At 51.7% G+C, this 19795-nt stretch overlaps 1 protein-coding gene across 5 annotated transcripts in view; it reads left to right on the top strand.

Annotated features, from left to right (window-relative positions):
• ADARB1 (adenosine deaminase RNA specific B1) overlaps window positions 1-19795 on the top strand; it is a 129963-nt gene that overhangs the window by 43141 nt on the left and 67027 nt on the right. For 3 of the 5 annotated variants that reach the window (XM_036073268.2, XM_036073267.2, XM_036073266.2), the window contains exon 2: window positions 12528-12682. The exons of 1 other annotated variant lie outside the window; for it this stretch is intronic. The gene's annotated coding sequence lies outside the window, so the exon portion shown is untranslated. Of the gene's footprint in view, window positions 1-12527; window positions 12683-15354; window positions 15451-17361; window positions 17485-19795 lie in introns of all 5 variants that reach the window. One more of the 5 variants, XM_078066242.1, reaches the window with a different exon arrangement.

Below are 19795 nucleotides of genomic sequence, written 5' to 3'. Positions count from 1 at the left end.
AGGTCGTGATCTGAGGGTTGTGGGATCGAGCCCTCCGTTGGGCTCCATGCTGGGCATGGAGCCTGCTTGAGATTCTTGCTCTCCTTCTCCGCTCCTCTCTCTCAAAAAAAAAAAATCCTGATTTTATATAACTAATGTAATGCTCATAACTGCTTCACTTAATACAGTGAGTACATATTATTTTGTCCTATAGATGCCCTGCAGTGATTTCATAAGTCCCTGATTGATGAGGGTGCCCTTTCAATTGAACTGTTTTTTTGTTTTTTTTTTTTAAAGATTTTATTTATTTATCTGACAGACAGCGAGAGAGGGAACACAAGCAGGGGGAGTGGGAGAGGGAGAAGCAGACTCCCCGCTGAGCAGGGAGCCCGATGCGGGGCTCTATCCCAGGACCCTGGGATCATGACCTGAGCCGAAGGCAGACGCTTAACGACTGAGCCACCCAGGTGCCCTTTCAATTAACTGTTTTTAAAAAATCTTGAAATAATACCAGCATATGGTGTTAGAACATATTCCCACCCGTTAATGCATGTCAATTCAGTTAAAGATACTTCTTTCCATCCCCTCTTCCCAGGGGTGAACAGTTTATGGTCTGTGTCTCTTCACTCTTCTGGTCCCACTTGTGTTTGTTAGCTCTCGCAGGGTGCCCGGCACAGGGCCTCCCCAGGCCTTGGTGTTCGTGAATTACAGTTTTGGATTTGTAGTCTTTCTCATCTATGGTTAGGCTTTCTGTGTTTCTTCTGTGGCTTTAATCTAAACATGGTAACATAAGGAAGACAATGTTTGTAGGATTGTAACAGTATGTATTTCACCGCAGAGCCAAGCACTCTGACTGGAGAAGCAGAAAATGTAATCTGTACCCCAGGACTCTTGCCCAGGAAAAGAGCATGTTTGACTGGAACCTCTGTTTCTTCTCACATTTCTGAGCTGCATCAGGTGCTGTGGCCTCGCATGTCCCATCCCGTTTGTTTCTTGGATTCTGCTTTGGTTTTGCTGGAGTGCGTCCTTAATCCGTTTCTTTATGGAGTGTGTGGCTGAGAGACTTGTTGGGTTCTTGCACGCAGTTACTGTGTTCCCACACTTGATGGATCCTTTGGCAGGTCCAGAATTCCAGGTTCTTATAATCTTCCCTTCAAACTCAGAGAGCATTTCCTGTTATTTTCCGCAGTCTGGTGTTGTTGAGAAGTCAGGTGTCAGCTTGATTCTCGTTCTTCACAGGTCAGTGTCTTCTACTCCCCCCCGTACCTCCAGTGCTGATGATTTGATGTAGAATTGCCCTGTGCTCTGATCTGCTTCTCTTCCAAGACCAAGGGGCCATGTTTGGATTCCCCCCTTTTGGAAAGCCCCAGACCGTCTTTGGAGGGGAATGCTCAGGCTCAGCCTAGAAGTGCGAGGACTGCCCCGTGGCTCCTCACTCTGGGAGACCCCTCCCCAGTTGTCTTACACTGTACTTCGTGCTACTCCTTCAGGTCAACCTGATTTCATCTGCTTGGTGCCTTAACCACTTACTTGAGTTCCCTTGTCTGCTGCTGAACCCGCTTCGTCATGTTTCAGTGCTATTATGGTTCATTGCCAAGAAGTACCTTTTCTGCCATTTTGATGGAGTTTGGGAAGAGAGGAAAGAAGACACGTACTTTCTCACCATTTTCAATAAAAAGCCTTTTAATCTTTTTTTTTTTTTTAAGAGGGAGTGGGGGGAAGGGCAGAGGGAGAGAATCCCAAGCAGACTCCACTCTCAGCACAGAGCCCGACGAGGGGCTCCATCTCACGACCCCAAGACCATTACCTGAGCTGAAATCAAGAGTCGGATGCTTAACTGACTGAGCCACACAGGCACCCCAAAAACCTTTTTAGGTCACCCTTAATGGCAAGATTCCATACCTTGAATATCTTTAACAGTGGTGGTTCTTTCTAGTGGAAAAATTGCTCAACATTATCAAAGAATTGGGAAGAGATTAAATGAGTCAGCTCCAGTAAATTTGTCAGGAGCATGTATAAATTCTTTATGAGATATGTTATACTTTTTACCTGTCATTTTATGTGATGTAAGAGAGCAGTCCTTACACTTCAACATAGCTGGGTAACTGTGTCACACTTACCTTGTAGTGTGTGGCAAGTCAGAGTTCACACCCTGAGTCAGAAGGTTGCCAGTAAATGAACTGTCACTGCCTTATCGAAATTGGAGGGGGGGTAACGAGGTTGGAGATGATTCATGATACTGGTAAGTTTAGTTATTGAAAAATCATGATTAAAAAACCGGATGAAATTTTCATCACTGTGTGCACAAATAGCCCATGTTAAACCGATGTGAAACGATAAAGCAAAATTAACATTATAGTGATAGAAACAAGAATGGTCGTAGTTGGAGTGCTTGATAAATTAGGGCTGTCATGGACAGCGACTGCCCTCTGGACTGTGGGCCAGTGGCCCTCTGCGCAGGAGCCACACGCCTCGGAACTGAATTAGAGCCCTGTGAGCGCTAGTAACTCTTCTGGTTTAGGTTACGAATTCCACGGTTAGTGCCCCTAACACTTCACTTTTTAGGTTACCACTGACGAGCCATAGTTGTATTGAAAAAAGAAGAGACGTGAAGTGTTGTTGGTTAAGTGCCCAAGAGAGGACGGGGTTTGGGTCAGTTCAGGGTCCTCCAAGAAGGGTGACTTTGTCTGCCAGAGGTCCTTCTGAGCACCCGATTAAAGCTGTGGACGTTGTCGTTAGAAAGATGCGCGTGGGCTTAGAAACACACCATTTTGTACACAGTTTTGCCTTTCTCATGGACGTGAAGCCTCGAGGAGTCCCTGCTCTAGACACATGTGTGAAGCAGCTGTTCTCTACCCCGGGGCACTCACCCAGGCAGCAGCCCCGTACATGAGGGTCTAGCAAAGGCTGCACGGCTGGGGGTGCACCCCTCCGCTGAGCCCTTCATCTCTGCTCACGGTAACTGCAGGAGGGGCACACGCGAGCCTTCAAGGACACCATCCCCAGCTGTCGCCGTCGCTCCTCCCAAGGGAAGGAATATGTAGGGACATCTGCATGCTTGGGCTATTTTCATGATTGGCAAAAAAAAAGTGTTTTCATTTTATCAGCTTCTTTCTTTATTTTTTTCTGTTTTCAGTTTTTTCACAGTTAGATCGTATTTTTTGAGAAAAGTGTCAGGTTCGTTGTACTAAGGGAAATTTAGGAAAATACCAATTTGGATTATTGAAGACTCTAAATTAAAGCACTCTTTAAAAAGAAAAAAAACCTTTTACTTAAATTCCAGAAAGTTAACATGAAAGCACTCCTGAACAGAAATGTCATGTTCCACATGCCACTTGCTTTTATCTTCATTCTTTTTTGTTACTTATTTTCTCTCCAAGATCACTTCCCTTCTTCTGAAAGGTATCCTTTAGGGTTTCTTCCAAACAAGGGTCAGCTGGTGGCCAGCCATCTCAGGTGCGATTTGCTGGGGAAACATCTTTATTTGTTCTCATTGTGAAAAGATGTTAGGTGGGTCTGTCAGGCTCAGCTTTTCTCTGCGTCCCCCTGAAAGCTTCCGCCCTCCTCCCCGGCTGTCTGGGGAGCTGGCCCTGCCGGCCTGCCACTCCTCGCGGGTCTGGGCTACAGGTTGGCTTCCTCTGCGTGGGGTCGGTTGGGCATCTTGGATCTGCCCCTTCCTCTGTCCCTCTTCTCCCCAGGCTGCCATCTGGTCACTTCCTCAGCTTTCTCTCCTGGTTTACTCAATTTCTCCTTTGTCTAGTAGGATGGTAAAACCCACGGTCGAGTTTTTAATTTTAGTAATTTTAGTCTTTAATAATTTCTTATTTATAGAAGGTTTATTCTTTTCCAAGTCTGATTGGTTATTCTTTATTTTCCTGCTTCCCATCTATTTTTGTTTTTAGAGAGGGCACATGCGAGCATGAGTGGGGCAGGGCAGAGGGAGAGGGAGAGAGACTCTCAAGCAGACTCCCTGCTGGGCACGGAGCCCGATGACACGGGGCTTGATCCCATGACCCTGAGATCATGACCTGAGTCGAAATCAAGAGTCAGCCGTTTAACCAACTATGCCACCCAGGCACCCCAACCCCTGTTCTATTTTTATTAACCAGTTATTTTATATATGGTGTGCTTGACAGGTCTGTCACATCTAAATGTCTGTTTCTTTTGTCTCTTGTTTATGCTGCTTACCCTTCAGTGCTTGCTTCCTTGTGGGATTATCTTTTTTACTGAGAGCTGCTCATTTTCCTTGGAAAACAACTTGTATGAATTCTTTGAGGCCTCAGATGATGGTGCATTTTTCCAGAGAGGATTTCTTTTGCTTCTGCCAAGTGTCTGTGTACCACTAGTTCAGGAAAACTTTTTCCTCAAGTCCTTTTGGATACATCTTGGAGCATCTGGGTGGTGTGATTTGGGGCTTGGGAGATTGGCTTATGGCAACACCTTACCAGGGACCTTTTGTTTCTTGCTTTGTTCACCAAAGAGAATAGTAGTCGGCATCTTCTGGTTAAAAGCTTACATTTATTATGCCTTAAGTAAGAGAGCAAGAAGATCAATTTGAGAGATTTCTATAAAAAATACTAAAAGTTTTTTTATTTAAACAGTTCATCTCCTTGCAATGGATAATATTATACTAACTATACTAACTTTTAGTGTTTGATAAATAACCTCACTGAGTACTTTTAAAATTATAATGTTACTTAAATACAGACATCACATTTGTTTGACTTGGAGTTAAGAACTTCTGGAAATGTGTTAGTTTGATATGAATCTGATGAAAGGAGTTGAGAACATCGCAGGTTTATTTAACATATAGGTGCATGACGATCGAAGAGGCTGTTGGCTGTGTTTGTTAGTTACAGGGTCCTTCAGGAAGCTTAGGGCTTAACAGATCTTTCTAGACCCTGAAGTCTATTGGGGTCTTGGAACTGCCCACCTGCCCGGGGCTGCCTGTGAGCCCTCCGCGCCCTGCCTGAGAAAATCTCTCAAAATAATCTTTCCTTTCACTCTCCTTTTCTTTTTTTTTTTTTTTTTTTAAGATTTTATGTATTTATTTGACAGAGAGAGACAGCGAGAGAGGGAACACAAGCAGGGGGAGTGGGAGAGGGAGAAGCAGGCTTCCTGGCTGTATCCCACAACCCAGGACCCAGGATCATGACCTGAGCCGAAGGCAGATGCCCAACGACTGAACCCCCAGGTGCCCCATCCCTCTCCTTTTCTTACTTGGCTTTGTCTTTTAGCCTGTGGAGAGATTTTTGTTTGTCTTGATTTGTTCTAGGTGTGATCCAGTCTGAGTTTCTTATGGGAGAAGGTGGGTTGCAGTGCCTCTGTGGCCTCGTGTCCCCTGCATCTGTGTGTATGCTGCGGGCACGGGGCCGAGCCACAGGCTGGTGGCTCTCGGGCTCCGCTGGGGTTCGGGGCCTGAAATGCTTTTCTGTTGGTCTTATTTGTTTGCTAGCAATGATTGGGCAAAATTAGTCCTCATTTTTATGAAAAACCACTCCGTAAAACAAGGGGGGGAAGTCATAATAAAAACAACGTGGCTGATCATCTCTTTTAGTGTAGATCTCTGGCACAAGTAACCCCGTTAATCATGGGAGATAAGACCTCAAGTCCCGCCTGTAAGAGATGTTGACTTCTAATAATACACTGTATGTAACTAAATAGAATTAGAAAAAAAAAAAAAGAGGTGTCAACGCCTGGGAGGCAGACCTCCACTTCCCGCTGCCTGAATACCCAAGCCCCCTGTGGTGGGGAGGCCAAGGACCCCTGCCCGGAGGCACCGCTGCTCACCTGCGTGCTCCCCGTGGCAGAGGCGCCTCTGCTGGCCTGTTGGCCTTTCTGGGTTGTTTGGACATGTGTGGCCAAAGGGTGGACCGTCGTCCTGGAGGGAGCAGGTGCCGAGGACAGGGAGGGCTCGCTCCTCCCACATCCTTCGTACCTGCCTTCACCGTCCGCCATCCTGGTGGTTGAGGCAGTCTGCTCCGTGCCCTGAACTGAGACGTGCCTCTTCTGGGCTGGAACGATGCAGGTGCCGCCTGCTGGACCCAGGGTCACATGCCCCGCTTGACCTGAGTGCTCCCCCTCCTCCCTCTGTCTGTCCGTCTCCACCCCCCAGTGCCTTCTCTCTGTGGAGACGCAGAGCCCATGCCCAGTGCTGGGAGCATTGGGTCCCTGTGGGAATGACTGTACAACAGTAAGGTGCAGCTGGATGGGGAGACCCCCGGCCTGCTTGGTGCGTTGTTCAGTGTGCGCAGCAAGCTTTAATTTCCCATAAAACATGAGATTATTCAGAGTTTAAAAAAATAATGTTTTCCCTCAGGTCACAAAAATATTTTCAATAATGTTTGCTAATTCACTTCAAAAAATAAGATGAGGGGTTTTAGAATATAAAACAAAGTAGTCTTTTTTAAAGCCAGCTTTTTTGAGGTATAACTGACATGCCAAAACACGGCACATATTTTAACATGTGCAACTTGGTATGTTTTGAGACACCGGTGAGATCGTTGCCGCAGTGAAGATGGTGAACGTGCCCATCGCCTTTGAAGGTCCCCTGTCCCCCCCTCCTCTCCCACCCCCGACCACCACTCCTCTCCTTGCTGTCGTGATAGATCCCTTTGCATTTTCTAGAGTTTTATATAAATAGGGTCAGACAGTAGGCACTTTTTTTGTGTGGCTTGTTTCACTCACCGTTATTATGTAGAGATTCATCTGCGCTGTATCTATCATGGTTTATTCTAAAGTAATCTTTCTAATGAGGCAAAATATGTTATTCTTACTTGCTAAAAAAATGGAATATATTGAATTTAGTAAGTAGAAGAGTGACAAGGTCCATTTTGGTTGTTCTGTTAAGACCAAAATGCTGGGGAAATAGAATGAAGAGCGCAGAAGCTTCGTGGTCTAAGTGGGGGTCCCAGTGTTGAGTCGAGGCTTCCAGACTGGGGCGGATCCCACGCTCTGCCCCGGGGATAGAGCGCGTTTCCTCCAACTGAGCTGGACCCTGCTCAGGAGCAGGGAAGAGGTGTGGTTCTCCAGTGTCACAGAACAGAATGTGCTCTGCAAACCACTTCCTAAATGGAATTTAAATCATATAAAAAATTTTTAAATTAAACCAGGACCTCTGGACTAGAGCGCTATTTCCTCTTGCATTTCTCTTCCTTTCTAGAAGCAGCAAATGAAAGGGGGGCCTGTGCCCTCCTCCCAGCCTCTTTAGTAAGTGCTAAGTTCCTGACTGTGCGCTCATGCCCAGTGCACCGCTCTGCGGATTTAGTCTCCTACGGCAGGGTTCTTGCATCTTCAGCGTCCGTTATTACTTTACCACGTAAAGATCTTACCTCTCCCTGGAGTAGTTCCTAACATAGAATTGACTTTATCCTTCTGAAGCGTCAGGTAGCCAGGGACGGTTTGGTCATTGTAGATGTTGAAATATCAATGGCTATAATTAATATACTTTGAAGGTTTTTATAGTTGAGGACAATTGAAAAACACCTATCTTTTAAAATTTCCTCTTTTCTTTCAATTTTCTCATGTTGTTTATTGAAAATTCCATCCACCCCTTTGACAGAGTCAGGACCCTTGGAGTCACCTGCTGGTGGTGCTCGCCCCGTTGTCATCCCTCTGTCCCTGGCTGTCCTCCCGGCCTCCAGGCTCGGCCCTCCAGCCATGGTCCACGGGGCCAGCAGAGCTATCCTTCTGAAGACAGATCGGACCGCTCTTACCAAAGAGTTCAGTGCCTTCTGCCGAGGGGCCTCCCACCCTCCTCCTTACCAGAGGCATCTTGACAGGCCTTCTGTGGGCTCCTCTCAGCTGAGGAGCGCTGCTGTGTCCTTCTGGAGCCACCGGGCTCATGACTCGGGCCCCGCTTGTGGCCCTGCTCTCCGTTCCCACCGGCTTCCGGTCCTTCTCTTGGGGGTACCAATTCTTAGGACTGACTAAGCACTTAAAATGGAAGATGCTATCGAAAATTAGGAAGAACGCTTCTTTGTCTTAGCATCCTTCCGTGGACTGCTTATTTACTTCACTTGTCTTGAGCATATCAAGCCTTTGTATCTTGAAATAATTGGTGTCTCTAAACAGGAGAATCTACTCAGCTGAACATCTCTGTGTGACTGTATACTCCTGTTACGCATCTGCAAGGTGGAAAATGAGGGTACTTATCTTTTGGTAGAGCAAAGCCCTAATTTCCACGGTCTAATTAAATTATGATGATAAATATCACTTTAAAAGGAAATGCGGTGGTTTTATTTAATCAGCACGGTTGTTACCGGCACAGCAGACCCGCTGAGTCCTGAGTGATGCGTGTATTTTAGTAGGACTAGTCCTGTACGTGCTATTGGCACTGGGCACTGAAGTCCTCTGTGAGCCCCATTTCCTGAGCATCACCGTGGTGTTTGAGTGGTGTCAGCAGGTAGTTGGATACACGCCCGCTGTAGAGACCCTCCAGCTCAGCTAATTCGGGGTCACCCTGTTTTCAGGGAAGCCCAGGAGCAGTCACTGGGAGAAGGCTCCAGAAAGCTGGTGGGGTGGGCTGAGCTGGGCCACTGCCCTTGAGCGTGGCCGGAGCTGGAGGCCCCAGAGCCACCGCGGTGGGGGTCCCACACTGCCTGCACGCCCCGTCCAGGTTCTCGGGCCACCCCAGGCCCCGCCTGTTTCTGGGGGTGGCTCCTGGCAGATTGAGAAGGGGGCTGATTGGAACTCAGCCCTGCTTTGCTAACTCGTTCCTGGCCTGGAAAGCTCCTCCGTCCTGGGTTTCTCTCTTCGTTTCTGCGGGAAGCGTGAGAGCTCCGGGCTGCCTCGCCTGGTCCCGCCCCAGGCTTTAGGGGTTGGCACCGCTGGTGCAGAAGCTCCCGCCTTTCCTGCTGCAGACGGCTGGCTGGCGGGGGCGTCGGTCAGTCCCTCGCTGCACATCGGCGACGGCGTAGCCACTGCTTGGCTCCACCGTGCTGGACCGGCCTCTGTAAAAGCGGCGGCCACCGTGGGCTGTTTCCGGGTCCCGTTGCCCGTGTGTTTCCCAGTGCGTGTTTGTTGTGAGTTGTATCGTTCCTGCAGAAGAGTGCGTGTGTGGGAGGATGATTTTCCTTACACGTTCCTCACCGTCATCCAGGAGCGTAGACAGAACAGACACTGTAAGTCAGAGCCTCCCCGTCCGGCCGCGGAAGTGCGCGTCCCGACAGTCAGACTCTGTGTCACCTGTGGCTGGACCCCACGTCAGCGGCGTCACGGCTCTACTCCGCGGCTCTCTGGGTTTGTTAGTGTGGCAGGTTACGTCGGTTGATTTCCATACATGATTCATTTTTACGTTCCCGGAGTAAATCCAACTGGGTCATATGTCTTTTAAAAAGATTGTTGGATTGAGTTTGCTGACGTTTTCTTTAGGATTTTTACATCTGCGTCGATGGGTCAGTTTGGCTGATAGTTTGTACATGATTTTTGTTTCCTGATTCTTGTTCTTTGTAGTTTAGTCAGATTTTCTATTTCTTCCTGAGTCAGTTTCGATAAATTGTATTTTTCTTAGAATTTGCTCATTGTACCTAAGTTTACAAAATTTTTGAAATGAAGTTCCTAATACCTTCTTATTATATTTTTATGTTGTGAGAATTTGGAGTGATAATTCTGTTCTGGTATCTCTTGTTGCCTAACACACCCCCCTCCCCCCCAAATAAGGCACAACTTAGTGGCCTGGAACAACCAGTTTGGTTTTGCGGGTGATCTTGTGGGGCAGGGATTGGAGCAGGGTGTAAAGGGGACGGTTTGTCTGTGCTCTGTGGGACTGGGACCTCTGCAGGGTCCCTCGGGTGACTGCAGGTGGCCGTGTGTCTGCAGCGTTGGTCCCAGCGCTCAGCTGGGGTTCATAGTTCTTGTCAGCATCTTGCACATCTTGTCTGAGGAGGCTTCCTGAGCGACATGGTGGGCACCTGCCTGGGGCTGACCTGGGCTCTGTCTCTCTGCGTGGACTCACAGCTGGATGGTCTCAGCCATGGAACCGGCTTCCTGCAGAGTCTTCCGAGCTGGCAGCCCCCGAAGGCGTGGGCCCCACGCAGCGACTTTTCTGCTTCCACCCGACCCATCATGGTGGTCCCAGGGCCTGCTGAGACTCTCAGGGACGCCCTGAAGGGCCCACATCACTCGATGGCAGGGGTGTCACATAAAGGTGGGCACCCGGCTCTCCACTGCCCTGTTTCCAGTGCAGGCTGATGTGGGCCTTTTCTCCTCTGCTTGTTGGGATTAGCCTGAACAGAGTCTTTGTGTGCCCGCTAGTATGTGTGATTAATGCAGGTTTAATTTCTCCCTTTTTCCCCTCCCATTTTCTTGGGCTTATTTTGTTCTCCTTGTACTGACTTACTGAGGTGGGCATTCATTGACTCCCCCCACCCCGTCTTCTGAAAGCGTGAGCGTGAGCTGCACGTTTACCGCGGGGGCGCTGCCTTACCTGCGTGCGCACACTTCCCTATGTAATCTCTCTTGCCTTTAAGTATTTTCTAGTTTCTACTGTGATTATTTCCTTTTATCTGTGGACAACTTAGAGGAATACTGCCCAACTTCCAAACATAGAGACTTTTCTGTTGCCCTCTGGCTGTTAGTCCCAGGGTGCGTGGCGCTGCGGGTGGCCGTGGGCTCTGCCCGACCAGCCCTGGGGCGCATCCGCTCGGGGCAGAGGCTTCCGTGTGTCCGTGGCGCTGCTCCCTGCTGTCCGTCAGCTGCTGTCCTCTACTGCCCCCGTGACCACAGCCTTCTCCGTCTTTGCCCACTCCCCGTCGCACTCCTGCTGAGACTTCACGGTCACTGGGCCAAGCTCTCTGCATCTGCGACTCCATTCGGTCCTCGCACTGCACACGTGGCGCCCGTCCTCCGCGTGGCTGTGCAGGACCTGGAGGCCGCACACTCCTGGAGGCACTTGGCCCTGCAGCTAGAGCCAGGCGGCCTCCCAGGGCCCCCTCTTGCCGTCTGCACCCACAGCCCTACGGCCCCCTGGGTGTGCGGCAGCTCCCATCACCCCATTCTGGTTCTTCCTGTTTAGACTTTGCAGAACCCAGCCCCCCGCGATTCCGGCTCCCCTGGGGCAGCCATGCGGGGCTGTCCCGGGCATGGTCCCTCCAGCAGACATCAGGGCTCGGACTTCCGCCCTCTCTCTGGGCCAGCGGGTCGCAGTGTGGGCACTAGAACCCGGTTCTGTGAGTCGTGGCCGTGTTCTCCCTGCTGTCGCCCTTTCTCTATGCCGTCTGTGGACCTCGGTTGGTACAGTGACATTTGACCTCTTTCACACATCGTCCTTCCTCCTTGGATTGCAGGAGGCTCCGGGTCCTGTTCTTTGTTATTTGTTAAGGGGGCTCGCTGTGTCTCCTGCACGCCCTCCAACCAGGGCAGGAACGGCCGGCAAGATTACTGATGGGGGGGCGTTGAGGAGTGGGGGGGCCACGGCAGTGCCACTTCCTTTATTCTCCTCAGCTGGGTGTGGAGATGGGACTGCTGGGGCGCTAATGGGGTCAGTGACGGTGTGCACAGACCTGTGTGCGTGGCCCGGAAGCCTCTGTGCTGAACCCGACGGCTGTGTGACCTGTAATCCCAGGCTAATAGGTCATTGTCATCAGTCCCAGTTAGACCAGGTGACAGCCGCACAGGACATGGGGACCATATCTTAGACCTGTCCTCGCAGGCCTGCTGACACACGTTACATATGAATTAAAGTGAGTCACAGCTGAGATGTGGAGGGGCTTAGAGACTGGTCACTTCTAACCCCTGAGGACCTGCAGCTGGGGCAGGTGGCCCCAAGGAGGTTCGTAGTGACTGGACTGAGTCTGCACAGTTAGGGGCCCCTCCAAGTTCAGAGATGCACCTGTCTATACTCGCTGCCAGTCTTCTGGGCGCCCACTCAGGGACCCGCTCATTCTTCCCTGTAGATGCGAGCAGGCAGCTCTGCACTGGAGAAGCCCCACTCTAGACTTTCCCTTCATGTGGATATTGGTTTGTTTTTCTAAAAGAAAATGTTAACATTGCATATTTAGGTTTTGTCAGTATATAAGCATGTTGAAATACTCTCTTTAATGAGTTGTGAGTAGAAGACATTTCTATGCTGAGGAAGTGGCCTGGAGATGTTCCACATGCTCTGGCTGCAGACATGCACGGCCTGCATCTTCTGAGCCCGGGCAGAAGGGGCAGGGGGGCCTGCATCCGTGCATTTCTGAGGTCTGTCTGTACCATGCCTGGGCGCGTGCCACACGCGTGCATGTGGCGTTTTATCTTACCGAAGATGCTAGGTACACACGGGGTTTCACCGGAGGCCTCATTCCTCAGCATGGGGGTTGGTGCGTGTTTGCATTCGTATGTTGGTGAGCAGAGGTCCGATGGGGAGTGCGTGCGCACCTGCCTCTTGTGACCGTGGGGGTGAAGGTGTGACTCGTTGTTGTGTATCTGCTTTAGAAAAGCATAAGAGTACATTAAAAATGATTTAAGCTTGTATTTAGAAAGAGGACTTTTAATTAACAGTATTTATTATTAGAATTCACATCTGAAGTGTTGAAAAGGCAAAGTAATTGGATCTTTCTGTTACACAGAGTGAAGTCTCTCCAGCTGGGCACGGTGAGCTTATGGAGTGACTGAAGGAGACGTGCTGAGCGCGCCCATGTTCTCGGGGTCACTCAGCCCTGCCCGCACCCAGGGAAGCTCTGCCCAGGGTCCGAGCAAACATAGACACTAAACAAATCTAAAGGTAAGGTAAAAACCTGCAAAAACCTGCTAACACTTGACTGATTAAAAATACCTTTTGCTTGATGTAAACTGATTAATTAAGGCTGTTTGCCTTTTCAAGTGTGTTTTATTAGTAACTTCCAGCACAGATTGTTTGTTACTGTTAATTCTCTCAGTCTCATGGCCCCGCCGCGGCTCCCGGTTGGTGTAGTGCTGCCCCCCAGCGGCCGTGTGGCCCAGAGCCGCCCGGCTTCCCGTCTCCCCCACGCGCCGGGCGTGGAGCTGGACTTGCTGTAAAGCTTTCTACTGTACGTTAGTTCTTTTGAGGCGATTAAAAGAAAATTTACTTAGTACTTAACTGGTGACTATTACATGATTCAGCATCTGCTTTTGAGAGAAGTCGAGGCAAACTGAAGTCCCGGTAAAGTTCGTACTGTGTAGGGTTAATTTATGGCCTGTGGAGTGACTAATTCAAGGAAGTCCTGCTGTGGGGAAGAAGCATGAGGACGCGTCGGCAGAGGGCTGCTTGATGTGCCTGTGCTCGTTCACCCATTCTGCAGAGGCTGACAGGGGCCCGGGCTCTGGGGCAACCACAGAGGGAGCAGGTGCGGAGCTCACGGTGGGGACAGGGGTGCCCACCATCTCTGGGGAGTGCAGGCGCGCCCACATCTGCCTGCCGTTTCCCAGTCTGTACGTGTCAGGAACCTAAGGAGACCAGCTCCCAGGGAGACCCTTAAAGGAGGGTTTGCTCGATCTTTAACCGATGCCCCCCCCCCCCCCCCCCCCCCCGCTTCTAGCACAGGAGCCCTGAGAGTATGGAAAGGGTGAAATGAAGGTCGCCTAGCTTTGCCGTGCCGGTGGGGTGGGGTTTCCTTCAGCCCCGCTCTTCTGTTAGCTGGATTAGTGGTATGAAACCAGTGTCTCTGTAACTCGAGTGTATTGGAAGGTGGTGAGTGGCGCAGAGCCGGCCGACTCTGCGAGAGACACTGTCCGTTCGTGTCGCTGGTGCCACGCGGTCTGTGACCACCTGCATCTCGTGCCGTGGCCGTGAGCCCCTGTGTTCGCTTGCCTTGTACGTGAAATGGCAAGTATTTTTATCTCACACAAGCGTGCACTGGGGAAGTGAATTATTTATAATCCTTTGTAGAAATAAATTCTCCTTAAAGGCATACAAACAATGATGAGGTCCGAAGCACATGCCGGGAGAGCAGAATTAAAGGCCTAGCCATTGCCGACAGACGCAGCAACAGGGAGAACGACCTCTCCTTCCACGGGTTCTCCCGCAGTAGATGTTCTAGCTGCAGAGTAGAAACTTTGTATTTCTTTCATAAAATGAAAGCTAATTTTGGCAACAAGTAGTCTGATGTGTGATAACTTTCCTTTTTCAGGGTGGGTTGGAAAAGAAAAGTAGGAAAGCTAAAGCTTTTGGCTGAAACGAGTCTTTGCTGGGGAGCACACCGCCCCCCCCCCCGACGCCGCACTCTGCCCTGCGGATTCTCTAGAGCCCCTCTGGGCCCTGGCGGCGGCCCTGCAGCGTGCTGCTTCACGTTTAGTTCACACATGCTCACTGCTGTTGCCTTCCTTAAAGAGATGAAGTTGTTTCTTTTGTCTTTAGATTTTATTCTTTTATTTATTTGACACAGAGAGAGAGAGGGAGAGAGAGAGAGAGAGACAGAGCACAAGCAGGGTGATCGGCAGGGAGAGGGAGAAGCAGGCTTCCCATGGAGCAGGGAGCCCGATGTGGGGCTTAATCCCAGGACCCCGGGGTCATGACCTGAGCCGAAGGCAGATGCTTAACGACTGAGCCACCCAGGCGCCCTGTATCTTGTGTCTTAACACGTGAGAATGGCTGCTGTGGTTGGGCGCTGGGGGGTGCTCCTGAGTGGTCCTCTCCACAACATGCAGTTGACCTTGTCCAGGCTGTGGGAGTGTCTCTTCTGCTCCTTATCACTGATTTCTTCTGTCCTTTAAGGGCTTACCTGATTAGGACGGGTCCACCCAGGACTCAAAGTCAGCCGATTGGGGACCTTATTTTGTCTTGGAAAATCCCTTCACCTTTGCTTTATGTTGCATTGTATTCATCAGATTCATAGCTCCACCCTCTGTCAAGGGGGGGATTATACGGGGTGTAGACACCAGAGGGTGGGGTGCCAGTTCCACACAGACTGGTAAAGAATTTGCTACACGGGTACCTGATGGGGCGGGTACCTGACCGAGTAGCGTCCCTGACGGAGTAGCGTCCCTGACCGGGGCTGGTCCTTGACGGGGACGCTTAGTTGACAGAGGCCTGGCTTTATTTCCAGAGTCTATAATACATGAAGATTCCCACAAGTGAATAAGGACAAGACAGTGCGGTGGAATTAGGTGCAAAGCACTTGCACAGTTTTTTCGCAGAAGATGCAATCTGCGTGGCTCATAAACGTGTAAAATGTGCTCATTCATTTGGCAAGCGTGGGCAGCCTACCAGAGGCCAGAGCCCATCAGCCTATGATGGACACGTGAAGGTGAGGATTAAGTTGGCATCTTTGTCCTCAAGCCCGCCTGGTGCCTGCGGGCAACATGCCAGAGAGCTGAGCCCAGGCCTGTAGGTGGCAGCTGTGTACCCCGAAAGGCTGGGCAGAGGCCTCCCCTGCAGGTGGCCAGGTGGATTCTGAGTCTGAGTCTGAAGCAAAGAATGGCTTTCGCCTCTTTCAGGAATTGGAAACCAAGCAAGCAGAAACAGAATATGCAACAGCGACTGTATGTGGGCACAGGGACTGAAATATCTGCCGTCTGGCTCTTCACAGAAAGGTTTGCAGACTTGCTGGAAGGGGTGAGCTTGCTGCATGGGGGCCCTGCCCGGGCTTCCTTGTCTGGGCTCCACTTCTGCCGGCACTCATCGGCCCCAGGAAGACTGCACCGTGGCCGTGTCTTCAGACACGGTGCCTCAGCCAGGATGTGTGTGAGCCAGAGAGCGGGGCCACCTGTCCTCAGTGCCTCGCCATGCCCCGGCTCCAAGGCTTAGCTCACAGAGACGCTCCTGACAGCGTCCCGGGGTCCTGGGACCCTAGCGCCATAAAAAGGCAAAGAAGTGCAGGTGACCTACAGGAAGCAGTGACTTAGGGGAAAAGACCAAATGGGACCAACTAGGAAAAGTGGCTCCGAGGGGGCAAAATGCTGGGACGCGGAAGCTAGCGAAACCCGACTCACAGTGGGGCCGTAGGGCAGTGGCCGAGACCAGAAGGGCTGTTTTGTTAGATTGGAAGAGGCATGGTGTGCTGAGCATGACGTGAGTCTGCTCGATCGACGAAGACACTGGTGATGGTGCAGGTGACAGCGGGGGCAGGATTTGGGGGCCTTGGGTGACGCCCCCACTCCACTGCCATCCCCTCACATTCCACAGGGGTCCTGGGAGCAGCGTGCTCCCCTCCAAGATGCCTCGACGTTCAAGACCAGCAGCCGTAGTGGACTAGGTGGGGGCAGGATGGGGTTGGGGGACATCTGCCCACACACAGCAGGCCATGCATGACAGTCTTGCCACTGTCCATCCCGCAGCCTGATAAGGGCTGGTGCCCAGCAGGGCAGTAAGACCGGCCCGCCCCAGCAGCTGGTGGACGGGGTGGGCGAGGCAGAACCGCCAGGAGGCACAGGGCCCACGGGACTCTCGGGGGCTCTGTGGTGCCTCCTGCTGGTCCCTGCCCTGGTGCCTGCTCCCACGTGTGAGCAGGTTCCCCAGGCTCTGGGTGTTCTGCATAAGGCAGGCACCTCTCTCTCCTCAGCCCAGGCTGCAGCACAGAGAATCCCAGTCAAAGCTACAGGCAACCCAGTCTCAGGGGAAGGGATGTAGGAAGGTGCGACTAGATGGGGTCAGTGTTTGCAGCAACGAGTCCCAGAGCTCTGGGGTTTGTTGGTCTAGGAGTTGTAGTTTATGGAACCCACAGCAGTGTTAGAGACCTATCTGCATCGCACCCTGGACTCACTTCGTTTAGCCAACAAACGTGCAGGCAGATGCTGACAGAGGCCCTTGGGATGACGGTGGGACAGGATAGATGGCCCCCGTGGAGCTGACACCTGGTGGGAGCAGACGGTGTTGGGGAGGGACCCCCGAGAGAGGGGTGGCAGCCCCCCAGGGGGGTGGCATCTGAGTGCGGAGCCAGCGGGGGGCCAGCGCACCACAGTGAGGCGCGGCCCTCCCCTGGCTTCTTTTCTCCAGACCCCTCGGGCAGCAGCAGGCCGGCAGGTGCAGGCGAGGCCAGCCACCCTCTGGGGCTGCAGGAGCTGCTCGATGGGGTGGAGCAGGGAGTCGTGATTCTGGACTGTTTTCCATCCGAAAAATGGAAAAATCTGAGTAAAACTTGGTTTAAACAGTATCAAGTTCGAAAAATTTCTAAAAAGTGCTTGTATTCCCAGTTTTTATGTGCTGTGGATTTAAGTTTCCAAATGGACCAAAAAAATACATCATTAACCGCAAAAGTATGGCTCGAAAAGATGGAAGTTCAATTGCCTGCACATTATTGGGTGGAAAACCATAGACCCCTGTAGTGGTTCAAAGTTAGTTGGCAATTTTCTTCTCACTGTTGTGTGCTCTGGGCGTGACTGATAGGAAATTGTGGATCCAGGTACTTAACAGTGATATATACGTAAAAGAGCCTGGCGGAGATTCATTTGTAGATGCAGGAAGGTCTGGTACTCTCCCGTGATTTCCTTCTGTTTTCTGCGAAGGCTTTCCCAGTGCGGGACTTGTAGAAGAACCAGCACCCTGTGGGCGGCTGCCGCTCTGTGGAGGGAAGGCGAGTTGATGGGCTCTGGGCCCCGTGCCAGCCCCGCTCCCATGTGGAGGTTCTGGTAGGTGCTGGGCGCCCCCAGTGCAGCCCCGCGCAGAAACCCGGGCTCCGCAGGCCTCCCTCCTGGTTCTGGGATCCGGGGGCTGGAGCTCGGGTGTGCCCTGGCAGGGGAGGACGGAGGGCGGCTTCCCTTCTGGGCGCCTCAGGAGGGGGGCAGGGGTCTCTCGCTCACTGCAGAGCTGCTTTGGAGGGCCCGGGATGGGGGATGGAACCGACTCTGGAAAGGTACAGTGCTGTTTCCCCAGGGCAGTGGGCACGGGGTGGGGCGCTGCTGAGCAGGGGTGCGGTGGGGGCGACTCCAGCAGCCCCGTGGTGTGGGTGTGCCGAGGGTCTGTGACTGTGGGGGGGGGCGTGGTGGGGGGAGTAGAGGGGTGGGAGAGGGTAGGAGTGTGGAGGGGCAGGGCCGGACCTGGGTGGATGCCTGTCCAGCAGGGGCGAGGCAAGACCTGTGTTTTATTTCAGTTTTTATCCAAGTGGTGCCTTCATAGGCAGGTCACGTAATTTAGGCTTTTGATGAAAATCAGTCATCCGTGGCCTTCACCTTTCTCTGAGGCAGCGCTGATGTTTTTAAAAAGTTGTGTATATTTGTATTTCTGGGTTGGCCGGTGTTAGGACCTGCTCCCCGTGACAGAGACGCAGTGCAAGGGGCTCCCCAGGCAGGGCTGGAATGAGGTCCTAGCTGTCTAGGCCCAACTCTGCTCTGTGCGTGACCTGTCACACGTGAGCTCACCCGCTGGGGGGGCCTGGGACGGAGACGCTGCGACAAAGGGTGTGTGTATGCCGTTTCTCGAGGAGGTTCCCAGAAGCTTCCACGTGACACTTCTGTGTTCATCCCAGTGGACACAACCAGTCAGGGGGGCTGGGAATGTCTTTCTTGGTGGCTGGCCACGTGGGTGCTCTGCCTCACGGAGGGCGGGAGGAGTGGGTGTTGGGGTGAAGATGGCAGTCCCTGCCGTACTTTAGTTTCTAAGTAATAACTATGCTGGTTTGTGATTTATATATTTTAGACGTTATCTGTTGATGTTCAGTTCAGATAGCAGCAGCTTGAGTTCACTTCACGCTTTTTTGGCCTTTCCTTGTATTGTTTAGGAGTGCTTTTGGCTGAAAGTCCCAGAACAGTGTCTTCAGCTAGTGGGGATTTATTCATTTATTTCATAGTAAGGAATGCAAAGGTAGGTTTTTGCTAGAGTTGGTTGAGAGCACAACCATGTCAGAGGTCTGGGTCCGTGTCTCAGCGGTTCTCCTAACCTTTCCCTCATGGTTGTAGTGTGGTTGCTGCAGTTCCAGCCATCACATCTGTATTCAAGCAGGAATAACTGGAAAGGGTCAGGCATGTCTGTCCTGTTCATCAGGGCATTCCAGAAGACTCCATCATACTTTCATTTGTATCTCATTGTCTAGGACTGTCACGTGGCCAGCTGTCGTCACAAGGGACACTGAGAACACGAGGGTCTGACTCGTGTCGCATCCCGGTAAAGGCGAGGAGCATGAGGCCAGGCAGCCCGGACTGGCAGCCGAGCTCTTCTGCTGGTTACCTTACTCTTTCCCCTGGAGCTCGGGCGGTCTCCCGGCGGCCCGCCGTGTCAGGCTGCATGCAGACACCTGCCCTGCTCGTCACCTCCTTCTCACTCTGCTGCTCAGCTTCTGGCAGGTCTGGTTCTCTCCCTCTTTCCTTCTTGCACATAATCAACGCAGGAGACTTCATTTTCTGTTCTGTAACCATGGGTCAGTGGTGTTTCTATCATTACAGTGAGTGAATGTTCGTTACAGAGCCAAGTAAAACGTGTATGATCATACTTCCTTCTCGCCGTCCCCGTGCCCTCCCTGCCGCGTGCACACAGGAAAATGTTAGAATGACTCCTCTCTTAGCTCACTCTACTCATGGTGGAACGCCGTGCCACACTTACTTTATAGTGGGATAGTGCCTTTTCTGTCCCGTGTTTCCTTCTCCCGATGCTCACGTTGGCTGGGCCGGTGGAGCAGAGCGGGGAGGGCCGTGGCCCTCCCTGGGCACCGCGCTCGGCCTCCCCGCCCAGTCTCCGTTCTGTGCAGCGGGGCTGGCCACGGTGGCCGCGGGCGCCGACGGGCTAGTCTGGGCGTGGCTGCCGGCCGTGGAGCTTCGTGTTGTTTCCGTGTTGGGAGAGGAACGACGTGCTCGCTGTACTCTCAGTCTTGTCCGGCTCGTTCATTCTGTTTGTTGGAATACATTCATTCCTTCTTCCTGAAATCTGTGTATTTTCTCTTTTATCTCAATAGAGACCGTGATTTTTGTGTTCTTAAGCTGGATTTATTGAGGGATGATTTACATACAA

Source organism: Halichoerus grypus, chromosome 1, assembly GCF_964656455.1.
Source record: "Halichoerus grypus chromosome 1, mHalGry1.hap1.1, whole genome shotgun sequence".
Classification (NCBI taxonomy): Eukaryota; Metazoa; Chordata; class Mammalia; order Carnivora; family Phocidae; genus Halichoerus; species Halichoerus grypus.
Note: the sequence above shows the minus strand (reverse complement) of the source record. Positions and strands in the feature narration are given on the sequence as shown.